Here is a 23,039-nt window from a genome sequence, read left to right as displayed (position 1 = left end):
GGATACTGGGTCAGACGCCACAGGGTATGGAGGGCATTTACTTGAGCTTGGTAGTAGACATCATCTCGTTATTTATAACGGGATGGCACGATGGCCATATTCAGGAGGTCTTACATGCTTCCCACATGGGGGGGCGAGAGTACTGTAGATTATCTGCTCGGACCGATCGATGGGATGCATACTATCGAGTCCTTCGGCCTTGGGAGACTTCCACTCGGTGCCGATCACACCTTTCTCAGTTTCTCACTCCTCACCTCATTACCATCACCACCTGCAGATATCATACCCCACATGCATACTACCATACACTTCACTCATGAGCTCTCACATGTTTACTCACAGCATCTGGAGGAGCACATCACGTCACTTGATCCATATGCACCCCTTGATACACTGACCACTAATATCACACGCATTCTGCATGATTCTGCTACACTCAGTTTTCCACATCACACATACACGCACCCCCCTCGGACCGGTACCATGCCACAGAATAGGTGGTATGATGATGAGTGCAGAGATCTACGTCGACAGCTACGCAATTTGGAGGCCAGAGGAGAGATCACACATAGACAGGCACAGAGACGCATGCACCGCTTGACCCGCCATAAAAAGCGGGAATGGGAGGAGGAGAGATATTGGGATATATACCACCTTCTTATGAGCAGAGATTGTGTAGAGGCATGGAGGCAGATCAGAGAGCCACGCTCACCCACACCGATACATGACCCTGTAGTATGGCATGGATACGCACAGAGTTTGTATCATGTACCCGCACAGCCGCTGATACCCACACCATGTACACCGAGACCGGGTATTTCATCCTTTTTTACCACCAATATGGTGAAACATGCTATCTCACGGTTACAGCATGGCCGCGCTCGAGACCAGTTTGATCTTCAGGCAGAGCATATTATATATGGCAGAGACACATTGGCTCCACTCATTGCTCACCTCTTCAACCGTGCATTGTCTGAGGGGTTCCCTGACTCGTGGACAGAGCACACCATTGTACCTATCCACAAGTCAGGGGACCCTATGGATCCTAACACATATAGGATCATCATGATTGGGCCAGTTTTGTCCAAACTTTATGGCACGGTGATGGAGGAGGAGCTCAGCATGCTGGCAGAGAGAGAGTGCATGGGCACACCCGGACAGGCAGGGTTCAAACGGGCATTTTCTACCATAGACCACATCTTCACTCTCCGTTGTCTGATCGACCAGACACGAGTGAAGAAACAGAGATTGTACTGTTGCTTTGTGGATTTCCGCAAAGCCTTTGACACGGTTCTGAGAGAGAGGCTTTTCAGATGCCTACTTGATCTGGGGGTGGATGATGACATAATGTGGGGTATTTATGCACTATATGAGCGGGTTACTTGCAGAGTCAGATGTACGGGAGGTATATCAGATCCCCTTGTGAGCACCATTGGTGTGAAGCAAGGATGCCCACTCTCACCGACTCTATTTGGGCTATACATTGATGAGATAGCAGAATTTATTCAACAGCAAGCCGGTGGAGGTATAGATCTCAGTGGAGCCACAGTTCATATCTTACTATATGCAGATGACATTGTGTTGGTCTCAGACTCAGCTCAGGGATTACAGCAGCATTTATTAGCATTGGATGATTTTTGCATATAGAGAGGCATGACAGTGAACCTTGGTAAAACCAAGGTTCTTATATTCCATACATCAGCTCAAATACGCAGACAGAGTATTTTCATGGCAGCAGGAGGGAGTATTGAGGTCACTAGATCATATGTATATTTGGGAGTCACCTTTACAGCAGCTTCAGGGACTTTCTCGATGACACAGGCAGCTCGTGACCACCTCACTAGAGGATACTCAGCATTGGCTCTTATGGAGCGACAGTGTCATCAGGCACATTTCCAGGAGCCCTGCACCAAGGGGTGGCTCTTTGATACTCTAGTCACTCCAACACTGATGTATGGAGCAGCTATATGGGGGCTAGGCCTTGCCGATTATGTATGGACATTGATGGAGAGACCTCAGGTGATCATGATATCTAGATTGATTCGCAGCAAGGCCTCAGTCCCACATGACATTGTGCGAGCAAAGCTTGCCACACCGCCCATACTAGTCGAGGCATTATTTCAGACAGTCTGCTTCCTACACAGATTCCAGGATATGGACAGAGATCGCATTGCATATAGAGCATATATGGCATCTTAGGAGATGGCTCGAGCGGGGGATACCACATCATGGTATGCACAGACTAGAGCTTGGTTTGACAGACATGGGCTGGACATTGATAGACTCCCACCTCTTCTATATGATACTCAGGCTCCCACTTACACCCTCTCTCCCTCTGAGAGGAACAGAGTCATCAGATAGGAGATATGGCATATTTATATGCAGAGGACATGGGTCAGCCCTGCACAGCCACTGCCATCGAAGATGGCACATTATTATACACAGTTCTTGAGGATATCAGAGCAGGGATTCATAGAGATTCCAAGATATATGCAGATCTATATGCCACATCGATTGATAGTTCTTATTGGACAACTCAGGGTATTATCACATCAGCTTATGATTGAGAGTGGCAGAGCCAGTGGCATCTCGCGGGAGGAGAGGATATGCCCCCTTTGCAGATCAGAGGTGGAGAGTGAGGAGCATTTTGTTCTCAGATGCCCGGCATACTCAGAGTTGAGATCTAGATACACATTGAGCAGCTCACTTCAGGGATGTATGACTGATATGGATCAGAGATCATTTGGCCGTTTTCTAGGAGAGGCATGGCACATCAGAGAGCAGAGCACACAGCGGGTCCCAGTCAGAGAGGGGCCCACCCAGACGACTATTACACTGTTCTTTCAGACAGACAAAGTGAGAGCTACTGTACCAGCCTCCAGCCAGACCTCTGGGCTCACACTACAGGCTGAGGACTAGCGTACCCGACGCCGCACGAGGATCCGTGGGTTTCGGACCCCACAGCCACACCGATAGGAGATCCGGAGGATTCTTGATCTACATCGACAGCAGACTGAGATCCGACGACACTCGACACATTGGATCTCAGATCTCCAGTTTGCTCTTTCTCCACCGCCGATGTACCACATCCTGCATCTAGGAGGGATCACCTGCTATTAGCGACTTCGACGACTGCTACTACATCCCAGGATAGTATATCTCCGTGCATCTGTTACATATACACATCGCACCACTTTATCACAGCTGATAGTTGTTCCCCTATCACAATCGACATTTGTTCCCCTTTTGTAGCCATTATCTGGAGTACCAGAGCTACATATGCACATACACATACACGACACTCACAGCACCGTATTTTCAGTTTCCAATTTTTAGCTTTTCATTCAGCACTTTTATTTTGGATAGCTGGACCTCATCAGTTGTATCACAGTTTATCTCATAGGCCAGTTTTGGTCTTTAGAAGACGTTAATATAACTTTCTTTCTTTCTTTCTTTCTCCCCCATCAAGGCTAGTGCAAGGCATGGTCGAGCTAATTAGGCTCTCTCTTCGCCAAATTGGTGAGATAAAGAGAGAAAGAGAGTATCATTCTTCTCAAAATTCTAGTTATTGCTAGAGGCCTAGAAAAGGTTGCCTATGCACACATTTTTGCTACAAAATTTATTGCACATGGGATGTCAGTAATTGTTGCCATGGTAGATTGTAGGTTGAAGCAATGGAACTTTTTCAAGAGAGAGGAAGAGGGGTAGTCTGATCTTTCTATAGACTCTCTCTCTCTCTCCAAAAGTTTGAACGGGAAAGTTCAGAAAAGTAGCAGTCCGTTCATTTCATTTCATAGGCATTGGAGGATCTGGCATTTCTACTCTCGCTTTTCATGCTCTAAAACAGCCTGCCCAGCCTGGGGTCACATACATTCAGATTCGTAGTGTGTAGGGGTTACACATTGTCAAGCTTAGAGGCATTGCAGAAGGAAGGCTCCTGGAATGTGCAAGCTGGGACAGCATTTGTGGATGTGCAGTTTCAGGAGGAGGTGAAAAGTGGGAAACTTTCTTCATTGAAGGTGGTCTCTCTGACATTCAACAGGTCTATCGAGGGGACTTTTTCCGCGTGAGGCAACATGCCACTCGAGCTCCATAACGTGGAGCTTCTAATCAGCCAGGCTATTAAGGAGGCGAAGAAAGATTTCAAGAAGGATGTGGATAATGCCTTGAACCAAGAAACCCGCCGGCTCCATGAGAGGATCCGGCGACTGGAGGAGATGGTGAAGACACTCACGGAAGAGAAGAGGGATCTCAAAACCAACCTGGACAAGCTACAAACGGAAGTGTCACACCTACGGGAGGCAAGAGATGACGCGGATTTCAAAGCGGACCTTCGAGAGGCTATCACGAAGGAATGCTGAGAGGACCTCCAGGTATGCATTAAAACCGAAGTTGAGGCTTCGAGAGAGGGATGGGAGGAAAAAATCAAAGCAAACATGAAGGAAGAATTAGAAGGGAATAAGGAGGGGTGGATTGAGGTAGTGAAGAAGAACATTAAGAAGGAGGTCCAGGAAGAAAATAAAAAGAAGGAGGTAGTCCGGGTTCAGGAGACCTTAGAGGAGGAGAGGCTCAGGAGCGCGCGTAGATTGAACGTGCGTATTACTGGGCTCCCCGAAGGGGCCTCTCCGGAGGAGGACGCACGCGGGCTATGCACCCGACTAGGGTACACGAGCATGCCCTTTACTTAGGCATGGCGTGCAGGACGAGATACTACCAAGGTTAAAGCTCTGATATTACATATGAGCACACCGTAGGACAGAGCCACTTTCTTTCGGAAGCGGATTTCGCTCCGAGGGATGACTGGGGCTCCCATCTTCATGGATGAAGACCTGACTCAGATGCAGATTGCACACAGACGAGCATACATGCCACAGATACTCCAAGCACGTAGAGAAGGCCGTAAGGCCTTCTATCAAGATGGCCGGATTTTTATAGATGGACGCCCCACCAAATAGGGGGGCGTGGCCTATGAGACGGGGCAGAGGACTATACAGGAGACCCTGATACGTGTGGCAGTTTGGAACTGCAACGGCTCCCTATGGTCACGACCGAACAGACTTGAGGAGATTTTACCTGACCATGATGTTATATGCCTCACAGAGACACATGAGAGCCCAGAGAGAGGGCTTCCACGCATTACACGATTTGAGTGGGTATCTGCATACCGGGCTACTACTAGGCAGAACACATCTAGGGGCTCAGGAGGGGTGGTATTTCTATTCCGTCAGGGGATACAGAGACATATCCAGTTAGTGAGACGAGATGAGGAGGCCAGTTACATATGGATCAGAGTGCATATATCAGATGAGAGATGGATCTATATGGCAGTATGCTACTTTTCACCACGAGGGTCCAGATATGCTACTACGCAGGGTGATATTCAGGCCAGAGATTCCCCCTCCCCTTATTCACAGCTCTCAGAGGACATTATTATGTATTCTAGTTTGGGTGAGGTCTTCCTTATGGGGGACTTCAACGAGCGCACACAGAGCCGACAGTGTGAGAGTTTTGATATGGAGCAGCCAGAGATCATGAGGGCATTAGACCCTGAGGAGTTGGGGATCAGTAGGGAGTCAGCAGATACTGGGCCAGACGCCACAGGGTATGGAGGGCATTTACTTGAGCTTGGTAGTAGACATCATCTCGTTATTTATAACGGGATGGCACGATGGCTATATTCAGGAGGTCTTACATGCTTCCCACATTGGGGGGCGAGAGTACTGTAGATTATCTGCTCGGACCGATCGATGGGATGCATACTATCGAGCCCTTTGGCCTTGGGAGACTTCCACTCAGTGCCGATCACACCTTTCTCAGTTTCTCACTCCTCACCTCATTACCATCACCACCTGCAGATATCATACCCCGCATGCATACTACCATACACTTCACTCATGAGCTCTCACATGTTTACTCACAGCATCTGGAGGAGCACATCACGTCACTTGATCCATACGCACCCCTTGATACACTGACCATTGATATCACACGCATTCTGCATGATTCTTCTACACTCAATTTTCCACATCACACATACACGCACCCCCTCGGACCGGTACCATGCCATAGAACAGGTGGTATGATGATGAGTGCAGAGATCTACGTCGACAGCTATGCGATTTGGAGGCCAGAGGAGAGATCACACACAGACAAGCGCAAAGACGCATGCACTGCTTGACCCGCCGTAAAAAGCGGGAATGGGAGGAGGAGAGATATTGGGATATATACCACCTTCTTATGAGCAGAGATTGTGTAGAGGCATGGAGGCATATCAGAGAGCCACGCTCACCCACACCGATACATGACCCTGTAGTATGGCATGGATACGCACAGAGTTTATATCATGTACCCGCACAGCCGCTGATACCCACACCATGTACACCGAGACCGGGTATTTCATCCTTTTTTACCACCAGTATGGTGAAACATGCTATCTCACGGTTACAGCATGGCCGTGCTCGAGACCAGTTTGATCTTCAGGCAGAGCATATTATATATGGCAGAGACACATTGGCTCCACTCATTGCTCACCTCTTCAACCATGCATTGTCTGAGGGGTTCCCTGACTCGTGGACAGAGCACACCATTGTACCTATCCACAAGTCAGGGGATCCTATGGATCCTAACACATATAGGACCATCATGATTGGGCCAGTTTTGTCCAAACTTTATGGCACGGTGATGGAGGAGGAGCTCAGCACGCTGGCAGAGAGAGAGTGCATGCGCACACCCGGACAGGTAGGGTTCAGACGGGCATTTTCTACCATAGACCACATCTTCACTCTCCGTTGTTTGATCGACCAGACACGAGTGAAGAAATAGAGATTGTATTGTTGCTTTGTGGATTTCCGCAAATCCTTTGACACGGTTCTGAGAGAGAGGCTTTTCAGACGCCTACTTGATCTGGGGGTGGATGATGACATGATGTGGGGTATTTATGCACTATATGAGCGGGTTACTGGCAGAGTCAGATGTCCGGGAGGTATATCAGATCCCCTTGTGAGCACCATTGGTGTGAAGCAAGGATGCCCACTCTCACCGACTCTATTTGGGCTATACATTGATGAGATAGCAGAATTTATTCAACAGCAAGCCGGTGGAGGTATAGATCTCAGTGGAGCCACAGTTCATATCTTACTATATGCAGATGACTTTGTGTTGGTCTCAGACTCAGCTCAGGGATTACAGCAGCATTTATTAGCATTGGATGATTTTTGCATACAGAGAGGCATGACAGTGAACCTTGGTAAAACCAAGGTTCTTATATTCCATACATCAGCTCAGATACACAGACAGAGTATTTTCATGGCAGCAGGAGGGAGTATTGAGGTCATTGGATCATATGTATATTTGGGAGTCGCCTTTACAGCAGCTTCAGGGACTTTCTCGATGACACAGGCAGCTCGTGACCGTCTCACTAGAGGATACTCAGCATTGGCTCTTATGGAGCGACAGTGTCATCAGGCACATTTCCAGGAGCCCCGCACCAAGGGGTGGCTCTTTGATACTCTAGTCACTCCAGCACTGATTTATGGAGCAGCTATATGGGGGCCAGGCCTTGCCGATTATGTATGGACATTGATGGAGAGACCTCAGGTGATCATGATATCTAGATTGATTCGCAGCAAGGCCTCAGTCCCACATGACATTGTGCGAGCAGAGCTTGCCACACTGCCCATGCTAGTCGAGGCATTATTTCAGACAGTCTGCTTCCTACACAGATTCCAGGATATGGACAGAGATCGCATTGCATATAGAGCATATATGGCATCTTAGGAGATGGCTCGAGCGGGGGATACCACATCATGGTATGCACAGACTAGAGCTTGGTTTGACAAACATGGGCTAGACATTGATAGACTCCCACCTCTTCTATATGATACTCAGGCTCCCACTTACACCCTCTCTCTCTCTGAGAGGAACAGAGTCATCAGACAGGAGATATGGCATATTTATATACAGAGGACATGGGTCAGCCCTGCACAGCCACTGTCATCGAAGATGGCACATTATTCTACATAGTTCTTGAGTATATCAGAGCAGGGATTCATAGAGATTCCAAGATATATGCAGATCTATATACCACATCGATTGAGAGTTCTTATTGGACAACTCAGGGTATCATCACATCAGCTTATGATTGAGAGTGGCAAAGCCAGTGGCATCCCATGGGAGGAGAGGATATGCCCCCTTTGCAGATCAGAGGTGGAGAGTGAGGAGCATTTTGTTCTCAGATGCCCGGCATACTCAGAGTTGAGATCTAGATACACATTGAGCAGCTCACTTCAGGGATGTATGACTGATATGGATCAGAGATCATTTGGCCGTTTTCTAGGAGAGGCATGGCACATCAGAGAGCAGAGCATACAGCGGGTCCCAGTCAGAGAGGGGCCTACCCAGACGACTATTACACAGTTCTTTCAGACAGACAGAGTGAGAGCTACTATACCAGCCTCCAGCCAGACCTCCGGGCTCACACTACAACAGGCTAAGGACCAGTGTACACGACGCCGCACGAGGATCCGTGGGTTTCGGACCCCACAGCCACACCGATAGGAAATCCGGAGGATTCTTGATCTACATCGACAGCAGACTGAGATCCGACGACACTCGACACATTGGATCTCAGATCTCCAGTTTGCTCTTTCTCCATCGCCGATGTACCACATCCTGCATTCTGGAGGGATCACCTGCTATTAGCGACTTCGACGACTGCTACTACATCCTAGGATAGTATATCTCCGTGCATCTGTTACATATACACATCGCACCACTTTATCACAGCCGACAGTTGTTCCCCTATCACAGCCGACATTTGTTCCCCTTTTGTAGCCATTATCTGGAGTACCAGAGCTACATACGCACATACACATACACGACACTTATCACACTCACAGCACCGTATTTTCAATTTCCAATTTTTAGCTTTTCATTCAGCACTTTTATTTTGGATAGCTGGACCTCATCAGTTGTATCACAGTTTGTCTCATAGGCCAGTTTTGGTCTTTAGAAGACGTTAATATAACTTTCTCTCTCTCTCTCTCTCTCTCTCTCTCTCTCTCTCTCTCTCTCTCTCTCTCTCTCTCTCTCTCTCTCTCTCTCTCTCTCTCTCTCTCTCTCTCTCTCTCTCTCTCTGTGTGTGTGTGTGTGTGTGTGTGTGTGTGTGTGTGTGTGTGTGTGTGTGTGTGTGTGTGTGTGTGTGTGTGTGTGTGTGTGTGTGTGTGTGTGTGTGTGTGTGTGTGTGTGTGTGTGTGTGTGTGTGTGTGTGTGTGTGTGTGTGTGTGTGTGTGTGTGTGTGTGTGTGTGTGTGTCAGCTTGTAGATGACTAGAGGCCAAAAATGCCATGTGACAAAGTGTAACAATTACTTCTTCTTCTTCTTCCAATGATAAATTTGATGAACTCCTTTAGTCAATTGTAGTAGAGAATGGAGACAAGATTGAGGAACTCATAATCTTTGTAATCTTTTCTTGAAGGAGATGAGGTGGTTAGCTAAGAGATGTACTAGACCATGACGTCCCCCATGAGGAAGAGGCAAAGCAAGTGGGCTAGCATGCTATCATCATGCCAAATGATCCCCAATGCAAGTCGACTATCAATGTATCCATGATTGGCATAGCCTCTTTGGGAAGCTACTATCTTTTTGGCTTATGAGTAGTGATGTCATGAATATAATAATGCACCACAAATTTGTGACCCAATAAATGCTCTTTGCCCACCATTCACCCCCCTCCTCCTCCTCCTCCTCCTCCTCCTCCTCCTCCTCCTCCTCCTCCTCCTCCTCCTCCTCCTCCTCCTCCTCCTCCTCCTCCTTCTTCTTCTTCTTCTTCTTCTTCTTCTTCTTCTTCTTCTTCTTCTTTGGCCATACAAACTAGCAACAAAAGATTGTTTGAAGGAAGAGTTGTAAGGTGTGGAAGCCATCCTCATTTAACATGTGGTTGTTTTCTCTAAACATGGGTGGGAGCTATCAAATTAGAAAGTGAATAACTCTAGTCACTCAGTTATAAGAGACAAATGATAGTTGAGAATCCTTGACCAACAATCAACAATGGTTCAACATCTAATCTATAAAATAGGGAAGGCACGTCATGGGCATGTTGACTACAATGTATTCTAGAAAGAGAAAATAAGATAATGATAGCCATAGGGTATCAAAAGGGGAGTATACCTCTGATATGTATTTAGGCCAAGATATGCACTACTACTATAGGTTCAAGGAACAGTAAATTTAGAAGTGGGTGCCTTGGCTTGCAAATATCATAATTATTGGTAGGATGGAAGGTTATTTTATTATGTTGGAACTTGGTATTGGGGTGCTTTTTTTTTTTCAATTCATATATTATTAGAATGGTCTCTTTCAAAAGTTGCCTTGCTTTATTTAGCAAACTAATTGAGCTCTTATTAATACCCACAAAGAGAGAGAGAGAGAGAGAGAGAGAGAGAGAGAGAGAGAGAGAGAGAGATGGATGGATGATTGTAGTTTTGTATTCAATTTTGAAAATTTTACAATTTCTAAAAGTAGTGTGGGAAGATACTCTTAACATTTGAAATCTTATGCTTGCAATCGATAATTGCCTTTATATATGATATTAGGGGCTTAAATCAATTTTGATGGTATGGCTTAAGATTAATAAACACTAAATGAGCTATATGATTTCACAAATGTCTATTTACATATGTAACCCGATGAGCTCAAGAAGAGCTTTGGGATAAAGGACATGGGACATGCCTCACACATACTTGGTATGCCCATTATAGGCAATTACTCTAAGGGACTTCTCTACTTGTCCTAGAAGGAGTACATATATAGAGTACTTGAGCGATTCCATATGCAAGATGGTAAGTCTATTGGCTATTCATTACCTTCTCATGTGAAGGTTAGTTGGGCTAATTATCTACAATCGGATGATGAGAGGGTTGAGATGGCCAAGGTTTTGTATGCATCCACAATTAGCATTTTGATGTATGCCATGATAGCCACTCAAAGAATATCATGAGATATCTTAAAGGCACATCAGATATGTAGATTTGCTATGGAATCCAGGATATAGGATTCATGGATTACATTGACTCATATTATGCAAGACATGTAGACAATATAGAAAGTCCACCTTTAGATATGTATTTATCTATGTTGGAGGTGCTATTATCTCTTGAATGTCTAGGGCGTAAAAATGCATGGCCTTGTCTACTATTGATGTTGAGTACATTGCAACCACTGAGAGTCAAGCCCTATAGTTAGGTTGCCTAGTTGTAGATCTTGGTATGCCTATGACTCCTACATTGCATTCAGATTCTATGAGTGTTATTTAGTTGGCCAAGAATTGGTCTTCCACGCAAAGACAAAGCACATTAAGGTGCACTATCACTTCATCAAAGAGGTAGTGGAGGACAAGCCTATTAAACTTGTCAAGATCTTGGCTAATGAGAATCCTAAGGATTTTCTCACTAAAAGTCTCTCAATGGAACATTTTGCCTTCTTAGGAAGATGATGGACATAGAATGAGATGACATCTTTCCTCATCTTGTTGTACTCTATATATATGTTGTACTTTTTCTCTCTTTTGTCACTCCTCATTAAGGCATATTCACATTTAAGTGGGAGGTTGTTAGGGGTGCCTAGCCACCCACATTTACTCACTGTACAGTGTACCTACATACATGTATACTGTAGGTGGTGAGAATCCATTATTGTCAATCTATTCCTTATTCTTTTTGTAACTATTGAATAAGGGAAGGCCAATCACACATTGTGACTGTTAGAGTTCTCACAATCAGTGTCTCTCTCTCTTGCTCCATTTGCCATAGCTCTTACTTTGCTCTTACTTCTGCTTATGTACTTCCATTCGAGCTCTACCTTTGACACAATAATGTAAAACATCCAAACTATATTTCTAAGGGATGGACTTTTTTATGTATTTTTGCACAACAAAAAGTTGCCTCAAAATATATATCACTTTGGTCATGTGTTGCTAATACCAAAAGATAAAGTGAGAAAATCGAGTGCATTGTCCTAGCAAATAAATAGAGCCCATGCATAAATCTATCCATAGTCACTTAACCAAGCACTTATAACCTACTTTGGTCTGGTATGGTCCAATGTTCAACATGTCTTGCAGCTAAAGGCAAAGTCCAAAAGTGCCAAAGAGGCAATGTGTTTGCAAATAGAATCTTCGTCCGAGCTCATGCGAGCATGTGGATGATTTACACATGTTGCTATTGTCCTCTTCAAATCTATAGCTTTATGCACAAATCTCTCTCTCTCTCTCTCTCTCTCTCTCTCTCTCTCTCTCTCTCTCTCTCTCTCTCTCTCTCTCTCTCTCTCTCTCTCTCTCTCTCTCTCTCTCTCTCTCTCTCTCTCTCTCTCTCTCTCTCTCTCTCTCTCTCTCTCCCCTACACATATGTGACAATGTCTTATTAGTTTCAAACAACAATTGCCATCTTTGTATGGTAACTTTTAGTTTCCAAACCCACAAAATATAGTGTGTATATTGTACAATAATGGCATCTAGATTGTACAAAGGGTATCACATAGCATGTACTGCTTTGTGTTTTCAAGTGCATGGTGTTAGAAATGCGGGATCTAGAGCATGACATAACCGGAAGCTATGGAGGATGGAAGGAGAAGTGTAGACTCATGATGGAATGGACACTGTTTGTTACACAAGTGAATTAGGTTCCAAGATTGAGACTTGGACTCATAAACACAATCTTGTGTATGTGGACAATGACATTGACACTTTACTGAAATGAAAAGAGTACTATCATTGCATTAAGAAAGGAAGCAAGTACAATGCTTTATAGGAAAGTAGGAAACTGCAGTAGGCACCATTGTGCATATGGGATAAGTTAGCCTGCATGTCCTTGACCCTGAGACTCCATACAAAGAGGCTGTTTGAGTGTGATTGCTGATTCTCAACACCCCTCCTCAATCACAACTAGGAAAGGCACAAAGTGTGTAGAGGCTGTAATGAGAACCACCTGCAAAGTGTGGGTATACCACAGATATGGCAAAACACCAGAGGCTGTCGCAGAAAAAGCTAAGTGTGGGTACCATAAACATGGTGGACATCCAGAGGCTGTAACAGGGGCCTCACAAAGTGTACAGGGACTGTAATGCCAAGTTACATAAGGAGTTTACATAGCTTATGGCAGGAAGCATTAGGGCAAGGAAAAATACAAGGCTATTAAAAACAGACTATCAGAATTATGAGAGTACAAGGACTGATGAGTCTTGTCCTCCCGATCCTGGTGATCTTCATCTTCTTCTTCCTTTGCTTCATTTTCTTCTTCTTCTTTGACTGCGACTAGATAGGCCTTTTGGAATCTCTTTCTTGCGTGGTAGAACTTCTCGGTGTGTCCGGTCCTTTTGCAGAAGTCACAAAAGAGCTGATCTTTCTTGCCTTTGTACCTGTTGCCAACATATAATGCATGCTCATCTCTAGAGGTACTTGGTTCTTCTTTAGTTTTTAGCTTCTTTTCTTCTTCTAACAGTGATGCCTGGATATCAACAAGTTCAGGATTTGGCATGTTGATTAAAGTTGTTGATACGTTATTATATTCAGGAGGCAAGCTCTTAAGTAGAACACCGATGCAAACATCTTCATCCATTTTAATGTTGATTCCTGCAAGTTGGGTTAGGAGTCCTTCCATGTAATTAAGATGTGTGGCAAGTGATGTGTTGGACTTCATTTCAAGCCTGAAGAATTCAATTAGGAGACCATACTTTGATGATTTAGATTGTGCACCGAACAGGGTGTCAAGTCTTTTCCATGTATCCTGTGAGGTCTCACAGTTATCCACGTGATGGATATAACTGTCATCTAGCTCCAATTTGATAATGGCCTGGGCTCTGTCATCATTCTTTTGCCAAGTAGTTGCAAGGTCCGCGTCCCGCGGTTTCTTCTCTTTGCCATTTGTGATGGCCCAGAGACCCTTCTTCATCAGGATGAGCTTGATGCGGGTTTGCCAAGTGTGGAATCCGACTCCTTTGAATCGAGCATTTGGCGAGTCTTTGCCCATGTTAGATTTACGGGAACAGTAGCAAATCAACTTCAGACTTTATTAGATTTGAGCAACAGAAGAATTGATTGAGAGACACAATTGCTAAAGAGCACTAACTGAGTGTCAATGAATACCAAATCTGCAAAAGTCTTTTACTCCAAGTGATCTTCCCCTTCTTGATTTGATGCTGATGTCTTCAGATCTGAGTGACAGTACTTTAACGAACTTCAGAGAGTATTGCTCAGTGATTAAAATCACTGTTGATAACTTCAGTGAGAGAAACAGTGAAAAATGTCAAGATTTTGAAGCTTTTGGCTATGGTGGAATTAGGGTTTCTGAGACAGGGGCCTGGTTTTTTGCTTATTGCAGGAGCTACAGTGCATCATTTTCAAAACTTTTTACATATCTAGGAAGCTTATGTCATGGGCTACCAAAGCCCCATGGAGATTGTGCAGATCGTGGTCAGTATGCAGCGCGCAGGTGCCGCGAACAGAATCGGCGCAGATCTGGACAGCGAGGTCAAATTTCTGCAATGCTGGAGCCAAGGAGCATCAATGTCATTGATTATTGTGCCAAGATGAAGCGCCTTGAGTAGAGGAACAACTCTTCAGAAGAAATCGTGGGCTGAAATGGCCTGATTGAAGAGTTATGGAAGCTCCAAGCAAGGTAGGTCCTGTCTGGCTATGGCAGACACAGAACAGAGATTGGGGATTTTCACAATGCTGAGCTCCAGATGGTCCAATGTCCTGGATTGATGTGATACAGGGAAGCTTTATGAGTTGGGGAATACTTTTCCAGAAGGAAGCTCCAAGAGATTTGACTTGTGGAGTGAGATATAAGCAGTTCAATCTGACAAGGTGCTGCTGGCTATGGCTGCCATGGAAGCTTCAGTGAGAGTAGAGTTGAGAAAAGAAGTCATACACTAACACTGAGCTGGATGGAGGTTCAGAAGAATCAAGAGAGGCTGGAGAAGCAATGCCATGCCCAACTGGGCTCTGATACCATGTTAGAAATGCGGGATCTAGAGCATGACATAACCGGAAGCTATGGAGGATGGAAGGAGAAGTGTAGACTCATGATGGAATGGACACTGTTTGTTACACAAGTGAATTAGGTTCCAAGATTGAGACTTGGACTCATAAACACAATCTTGTGTATGTGGACAATGACATTGACACTTTACTGAAATGAAAAGAGTACTATCATTGCATTAAGAAAGGAAGCAAGTACAATGCTTTATAGGAAAGTAGGAAACTGCAGTAGGCACCATTGTGCATATGGGATAAGTTAGCCTGCATATCCTTGACCCTGAGACTCCATACAAAGAGGCTGTTTGAGTGTGATTGCTGATTCTCAACACATGGAACGCCGTCCTCATGGACTATCAACCAATACCAGTGATGGCGTTAGGAAGAGGATGAGATAGAGACCTAGGGGGGCAGATGCAGGATCCAATCATCTGTTGGACCTGTGGACACCCAGGCCATGTCTCATCACATTGCCCTGAGAGGGAGCAGCAGAACAAAGACAAAGCTGACCTAAGATGTGTAGAGTGTGGAATCACCCATCTCTTTGTCAATTGCCCAAAGCAGAAACCTTCTACAAACTCAACCAAAGTACCATCTGTCCCATTGGTGCTGTTCGACATCGAGAACCCTGATAGGGAGGCCACACCCATCCCATTGCCGGTCATGACCCATGCCCAAACAAAGTAGGCCAGCATATCACTACCGGGGCCCAGCAACCTCGATGCAGCCTCGACGGGGAAAAAGAGCCGCAGGCGAAGGAAGAGGATGTCGAAGGCTAAGATCGCACTAAAAGCTGAGAGTGCTACAACTCTACCTGTTGGAAAGAAATTCGAGGACACAGAGATGGAAACTTTAGCCCCCAAGACGGCCAAAAAAGGGAGTGCTAAGGTAGGGAAGTACCCACATCTGAAGAGCCAACTCAAGGCCATAGAGAAGGTGAGGGACTAGGTAAAAGAGGCACAATCACACTTAATAGACATTGAGCCCATCCTAGAGGACAAGAGCGAGGATCTCATCAGCATGACCATGGCAGACTCACCCCCTCAACCAAAGTTAGGAAGGGCAACCACACCCCAGACAGCACCTCTTAGGGCAAACCTTGATGCTGAAGGCCCACAAATTAGTTACGGCCATTAGCCAGGACAATTCGGCACAAGAGAGGGACAAGCAACCGATAGCCTCCTCACCACGCTAGTGACCACCCCAGTGACATTAAGCCTAGGAGACCTGCTTAAGCAGCACCCTACCCTATGGTGAAACCTCAAGCAATGGGTCGAGGAGTCACGAGAACAGGCGTCGAATCTGCAAGATCACTATGCAAAAACACAAATACCAAGTCTAATGCTACACTTTGTGCAAAAATCCTTGCACATTAACACTTTCTAGGAAGGCACCGAGATGCATGTAGTGTCCTAGCCTTAGGAGACACAACAAGAAAGGGGATCATAGACATGGGAGCCAGGGTTAGTGTGCAAAGCCATGTAGTACTACAAACCTGGGGAAACCCACCTATTGAGACCACTCGATTTAACGTCATGTTAGCAAACAACATGAGGGTGAGGCCATTCGGGGTACTTAAAAACTGGCCAGTGAAAATCACAGGTGTCCAGTTCTCTGCCGACTTTATAGTCATGAAGGGGGTGGACTACGATGTCCTATTAGGCCAGCCTTGGATGTGCAATGCCAAAGTTATTGAAGATTGGGGTAACGGCTTGATATTCTTAGGCAACAGGATGGAAGCTATGAGGGTGGAGATTGACACTTGGAAAACCTCACCGGTCAACTTGGATGCCATCTCTTCGATGTTCAAGGGCGATAGTTAGGTCAATAAAAATTAGAGTGTACGTCAATTATAAAAAGGTGAACGCTGCTACCAAAAGGGATAATTATCCATTGCCATACACCGAGCACATGCTTGAAAGAGTGGCAGGCAAGGAGGCCTACAGCTTTCTGGATGGCTTCTCAAGATACAACCAAGTGCAAGTGCATCCTACCGACAGCCTTCGCCACCGAGTGGGGCGTCTTTGCGTACCCAGTCATGCCTTTCGGGTTGACTAATGCCCTTGCCACCTTCCAAAGTCTCATATGCACCATATTTAAAGACATGCTTAGCAAGGAGTTATAAGTCTTTGTCGATGATCTCTGCGTTCACTCGACCTGGATGGAACACTTGAACAAACTCCAAGTAGTCTTTGATCGGTGTCGACTATATCGCCTCTCCCTGAACCCTTGAAATGCCAGTTTTGGGTGAAACATGGATGCATCCTTGGCCATGTGGTTTCGAAGAATGGCATTGCCACTAACTTCTCAGAGGTCAAGGCCATTGTCGACCTTCCACCCCCAACCAACTACAAGGGAGTTCAATGCTTCTTAGGCCATACGGGATACTATCGACGGTTTGTGTTGAATTACGCATTGATAGCAAGACCTTTATACAAACTGTTGATTGTCTTCGAATGGACTGAAGCCTACCGATGCACATATGAAGAGCTGAAGAGGGCTCCAACCACAGCACCAATTCTACGAGCCCCGGATTGGACCATAACCTTCCACGTGCATATCGATGCTTCTAAAATCATTGTTGGGGCAATGTTGTGCCAACCTGGCGAGCACAACCTAGATTATTCAGTGAACTTTGCTAGCAGACAACTGACAAAAACGGAAATGAATTACTCGACAACCAAAATAGAGGGCTTGGCCATGGTGTTTGCTGTGAAGAAGTTCTGGCATTATCTATTGGCTACGCCCTTTATCTTCTTTGTAGACCATCAAGCCTTGCTATACCTAGTGAACGAACCTTGAGCTACAAGGCGCATAGCTTGGTGGCTCCTTCTGCTTTTGGAGTTTGACTTCTCTGCGGTTATACGAAAGGGGAAACAGCATTACATGGATGATCATATGAATTGCCAGACGCCCACCTCTTTAACCTCTCCAATGAGAGGGATTTATTCAAGGTCGATTTAACACCATATTGGGCAGATGACATAGTCCAACTGCTTGAGCACGGACTCCCTGAACGACCAATAGAGAAGGCAAGACTGAGGTGCCTTATTCTCAAAATACAACCCTACCAGTTGATAGCAGGCCAGCTATATCGCTTAGGGCAAGATGGATTGATGCGCAGATGCATGTGTGAACATGAGATGCATGACGTGATCTCGGAGGCACACAATGGGATTGCTGGTGGACACTTTTGCGAAGAACACAATATTAGTGAGTTTGGGAATCTCCCAATTCCCATTTTTTAAATACTAAAAAGGTGGCACCCGGATAACATGCCCATAAGTTTCTCAAAACCATATGATGTGACCTATCATTGGAAAGCGCTTGAAAAATAGAATCTATTGAGCTATAGAGCGCTCAATTTGGAGTTATAGTATTCAAGTTATGACAAATCCAAAGATTTGACCACGTGTCCCAAACTTATGAGAAATTCCCATATTCTCCAATATGGCGTTGAAGACACAATGGCCCGCAAGGTGTTGCAATCTCAACTATGGTGGCCAACACTGTTTTGTGATGTTGCACAATTTGTTAAGCATTGTGACAAATGTCAACGGACGAAGGTCCCGATTTGCAAGGATCAGATGGAGTTGACCCCAGTCATTGCACAACAACCCTTCGAAAAATGGGGGATCGACTTCATGGGACCCATCAGCCCTACTGCACAGTATTCTCAGGCCAAATACATCATTGTGACCATAGACTACCTAACGAAGTGGGCAGAGGCAAGAGCAACCCAAAAGAACGATGCTCAAATGACTACCAAGTTCTTATGGGAGCAGGTGATCTCATGATTCAGATGCCCCATTAAACTAGTCAGTGACCAGGGGACACACTTCATTAATGAAGTGATAACTCATCTCCTATCCACCTTCCTAATTATCCATTGGAAATCCTCTCCATACTACCCTCAAGTAAACAGTCAGGCGAAATCCACAAATAAGATTCTTGTCAATGTCCTAACCAAGGTACTCTCGACCTCACGTAGCAACTGGGATAACAAGCTGATGGAGGCCTTGTGGGCTTACCGCACAGCTTACAAAACGGCCGTCGGACACCCCCTTTAGGCTAACCTACAGAACCAAAGCAACTCTCCCCATAGAATTCTTCGTGCCTAGCCTAAAAATTGCACTTTAGGAGCAATGGGAAGGAAAAGAAGCATGGACGCAATGCCTAGTAGAACTCGAATGCCTCTTGGAGACCCATCTTCTAGCCACTCATGCACTCATATGCGAGAAGGCACGATGCAAGAGCTGGTTTGACAAGCATGTCAAGCAACGCGACTTCGAACAAGGTGACCTAGTGCTCCTATACTCAGTCAAGGGGCACAAGCAAAAAATGAAGTTTCGGGGTCTTGGACCTTTCAAGGTCCGTGTGATTAGCCGAATGGGCAACGCTGAGCTCGAAACTCTAGCCGGCAAAGGAATAGGCTTCTTCAATGGCAGCCGTGCCAAGAAATACTATCCCCTCGCGCAACCTTTGCATGAGCCGCCAATGTTGGAACTAGATGTCAACATCCGAGTAGCCACCATCACCGAAATAAATGATGCGGATGAGAAAATCGTGGAACCTGCATACCTGCACATCACGGTCACTACCAAGCGAACATGCATCTTCAATGCTTAATTGATGAGGGATCAGACTTCAATGCCGTGACTCACGATCATTGGACCCAACTTGGCAAACCACCACTACAACCCACTAACGCCAGGTTAAATCCATATGGGGGCCGCTCCTATGCACTCCTCGGCAAGTGCAGGGCTGCCGTTTCTATCGAGACTGAAACTATACCAATGATCTTCTACATGCTGCCAAACACCAAGGACGCAGGCACGGAGACGCTACTAGGGCAAACCTTCAAGAAGAAAACTTGTTGCCACGTCGATTATGAGTCACAATGCGTTCACATCGCCATAGGCAACATCCACATTGATACACCTTTCAGCAAGGGTGGCACGATGGAACAGTCCGCACGACCACAGATTGAACTATTAGCATCCAAATCTAAGGAGAAGGGTAGTGCCCGGCCACCCCCCACCACCTCTCAAGAACCACTACTCGTGGTGACAAAATCTAAGGCTCAATAGCCTAGTTTCCAATGGAAGCCTAAACTGCCATAACCACGCCTAGGAGTCATCACACATGACCTCATAAGACCCATAGCTCTAAAACTAGGACACCAAGGCGCAGTTACAGAAATCAGGGCACGATCCAGTGCAAGTGGGTCTCCGAAGCCCTCCTGCACACGCAAGGCTACTATGAGGGAAACACATGCTTATATATCCCTAAAGCCCACCTAGCCAAGACCGCCACTCGTATGCTACCCCCGGGCTCAATCACTTCCAGCCCCATCAAACCTCAAAACCACGAGCCGCAGTGCTCCCTAAGACCACATCCATCAAGCCCATCTACACATATGCTTGAGAGACTCGAACAAGCCTACTAGCCCAAATGACAAACATCATCGCATGACCCATCACCCACTAGAGTCCATTCGACTACAATGATCCATGCTGAAGGCAGGAGTCCATCAGAAGTAGCTACTGCTCCCTCAGCCCTAGGCCAAGAAGCCCAACCGCAACCTAAGGCACACCCACAACCACAACTATCCACTGTCAAAGGCTCTAGTGCCATCAAACCCCAACCACCAGCATGTCTTAAACCCTCCTATGAGCGGAAGTCATTTTTGACACTGGCCTCAGATCTAGCCGAAGATATAGGGGATGACGTGGTTGATTGCATTAGACAGCTCGATGCCACCTTTAGAGAGCTAGCTTTGAGCTATGATCGCTTGGACTTAGGCTTGTTGCCCGAGCCTTTTGCAACCGAAATTCACACAATGCCTTGTTCTTGGGAGACGTTTAAACTTACCTTCGCAAAGGCAGCAAACTCTGCTGTTGTATTGCTCGACAGTGAGGTCTTTAAAGAGCAAGCCCTCAAACAGCGCCTCATAACGTCATACGATCAACAAACCACTTCAACCATCACATCAACCAAGAAATTTCAAAATTATCCCAACTTGCTTGGACTGAATCTCCATTCTTGCGGCATTGGTACACTCTTAGGTTGCAATGGGAAGTAGAGGGATGCCGAGTCATGACCAACGCGGAGCAGCGCTGTGCAATCAAAACAACGGAGTACGACCCACTTATATCGCACCAACCTCGTACAGAGTGTTAATCACTCTTTGCAACCACCCCTGGAAGAGCACATCAAGGGACATCCTTACCTCGATTGCCTATACTAACTGAGGAGGAGCTACACATTGCTAGCCGCGGTGCCTCTGGTGACTTCCTAACAGATGTTCTCACTTACATAATGCACATTGGCACTCGCCCTTTTGACCTCGATTGCACAGCTCAGTTAGAGTATAACCTCGATTTTTACACTTGGTTCCTACACCGATGACTCCTAAGACCCATTGCCCAAGGTCCTCAACCTCCCACATGTTCAATCCTAGTAAGGATTCTTCTCTAGCTGGGAAGGGAAGGGGAGTAAGGTGAATCAAGAGGTCAATTAAAACCAGTAAAAATCAAGCAAAATGCATAAGCGCGCAGGCAACAAGTGAGGTAGAAAGATGTCAAGAGAACTTTAAAATAAAAGGCAAAAAGTTAAAGCTGAAAAGGAAGGCTCCACATTGGATAGGATTTTAAGGCTTTCATTCAATAAACACATAGAGTCTTTCCTTTTCAGTCTATGATGTTTTTGTATAATTAATTTGGAACAACTAATGGAAACTGGGGTTTATGACAGGAATGAAAGATGTCGCAACAAGACTGTGCCCACCGACTTCCATTCATGGAAGAGGAAAGAGCACAGTACATCATCACTCTGGAGAGCCGTGCCTACAACCAGCTAAAGTTTCGAACCATTCACAACATAGAAGGTTTGGTGGCCAAGGAAGAGGCGGCCAGGAGAGTCGTTGAAAAATGCAACTTCACCAAGTACCTGGAAAGATTCGCACAAGAACCCAACCACACAAAGTGTGTGGAATTTCTTAGGTCTTACGACCCCGATAACGAGTACGGCGACGTCACAATAGGAAGGGGACAAAATGGCAAGCAGGTGCTGGTTCGCCGCCTTGGTGGAGAATATGCTCATACTAGAACCGAAAATAGAAAAGAAGCAGAAGAGAGATGTGTATGCCATGCTAAGGATGAGAAAGGAGGACGTGCTGACAAATGTCAGCATCAGCATTCAGGACATCCTTGATGCAGAAACCGGATTGCAGGCAAAATTGGTACACGCACTCTTCTCCAACCAACGCTACAACGCATTGATGCACTGAATCAGTGTGCTTATGCTGGAGAACGTAGCATCTCATACCCTGCATGAAGTCGATTGGAACGATTATGTGCGCAAAACTATCGACCAGGCGGCTAAAGCACTGGCCTTAGGAAGCACGTCCATAGGAGGAGAGTCTCCAGCGTCTAGGGCCACAGAAAGAAAGAAAGCATCGTCCAAGGCCTCGTTCATCGCCTATGGAAGCATTTTAAGAGCGCTCATCCAAGAGGCCATAAAAGAGACGCGAGATGCAGAAGAGGGGGAAGGGGAAATGCCCGATAGGTTACCCCCTCATTAGTACCAAGAGAGGTCCAGCAAGACTAAGACCGATAAGGAAGGACAGAGGCAAGAAGAGCAATCAAGCAAAATGCAGGTCAAGGAAACCAAGAAGAAGACAGTGCAGAAGAAAAAGAAACCGAATGAAGGCCGCAGGAAGGAGGAAGAGGATTTAGAAAAAGCAAAAAGACAATCCCTCAAGGAGGCTGAGGAGAGGGAGAAGAAGAGGAATCGGGAAGAAGAAGAAACAACAGAGCAAGTCAAGAGGGCTAAAAAGGTGTCAAAACAGGAGGCGGAGAAGAGAAAAAGAGAAAAGTAGGAAGAAAAGGAGAAACTAGAGGGAGAATACATGAAGGCTGAAAAAGAAAGGCAAAGAAGAGCTACAGAGGAAGAAGAGGAACTAAGAAGAAAGGAGGAGGAGGACTTGGCCGAGGCTACACGCCGGT

At 45.9% G+C, this 23,039-nt stretch overlaps 1 pseudogene; it reads left to right on the top strand.

Moving 5' to 3' along the window:
• The first annotated feature begins 4,354 nt into the window (after positions 1-4,354).
• Positions 4,355-16,853, top strand: LOC148036910 (uncharacterized; annotated as a pseudogene).
• Positions 16,854-23,039: the final 6,186 nt, after the last annotated feature.

Source organism: Lygodium microphyllum, chromosome 4, assembly GCF_053477565.2.
Source record: "Lygodium microphyllum isolate KBCC chromosome 4, Lygodium_microphyllum_v1.1.10, whole genome shotgun sequence".
Taxonomy (NCBI): domain Eukaryota; kingdom Viridiplantae; phylum Streptophyta; class Polypodiopsida; order Schizaeales; family Lygodiaceae; genus Lygodium; species Lygodium microphyllum.
Note: the sequence above shows the minus strand (reverse complement) of the source record. Positions and strands in the feature narration are given on the sequence as shown.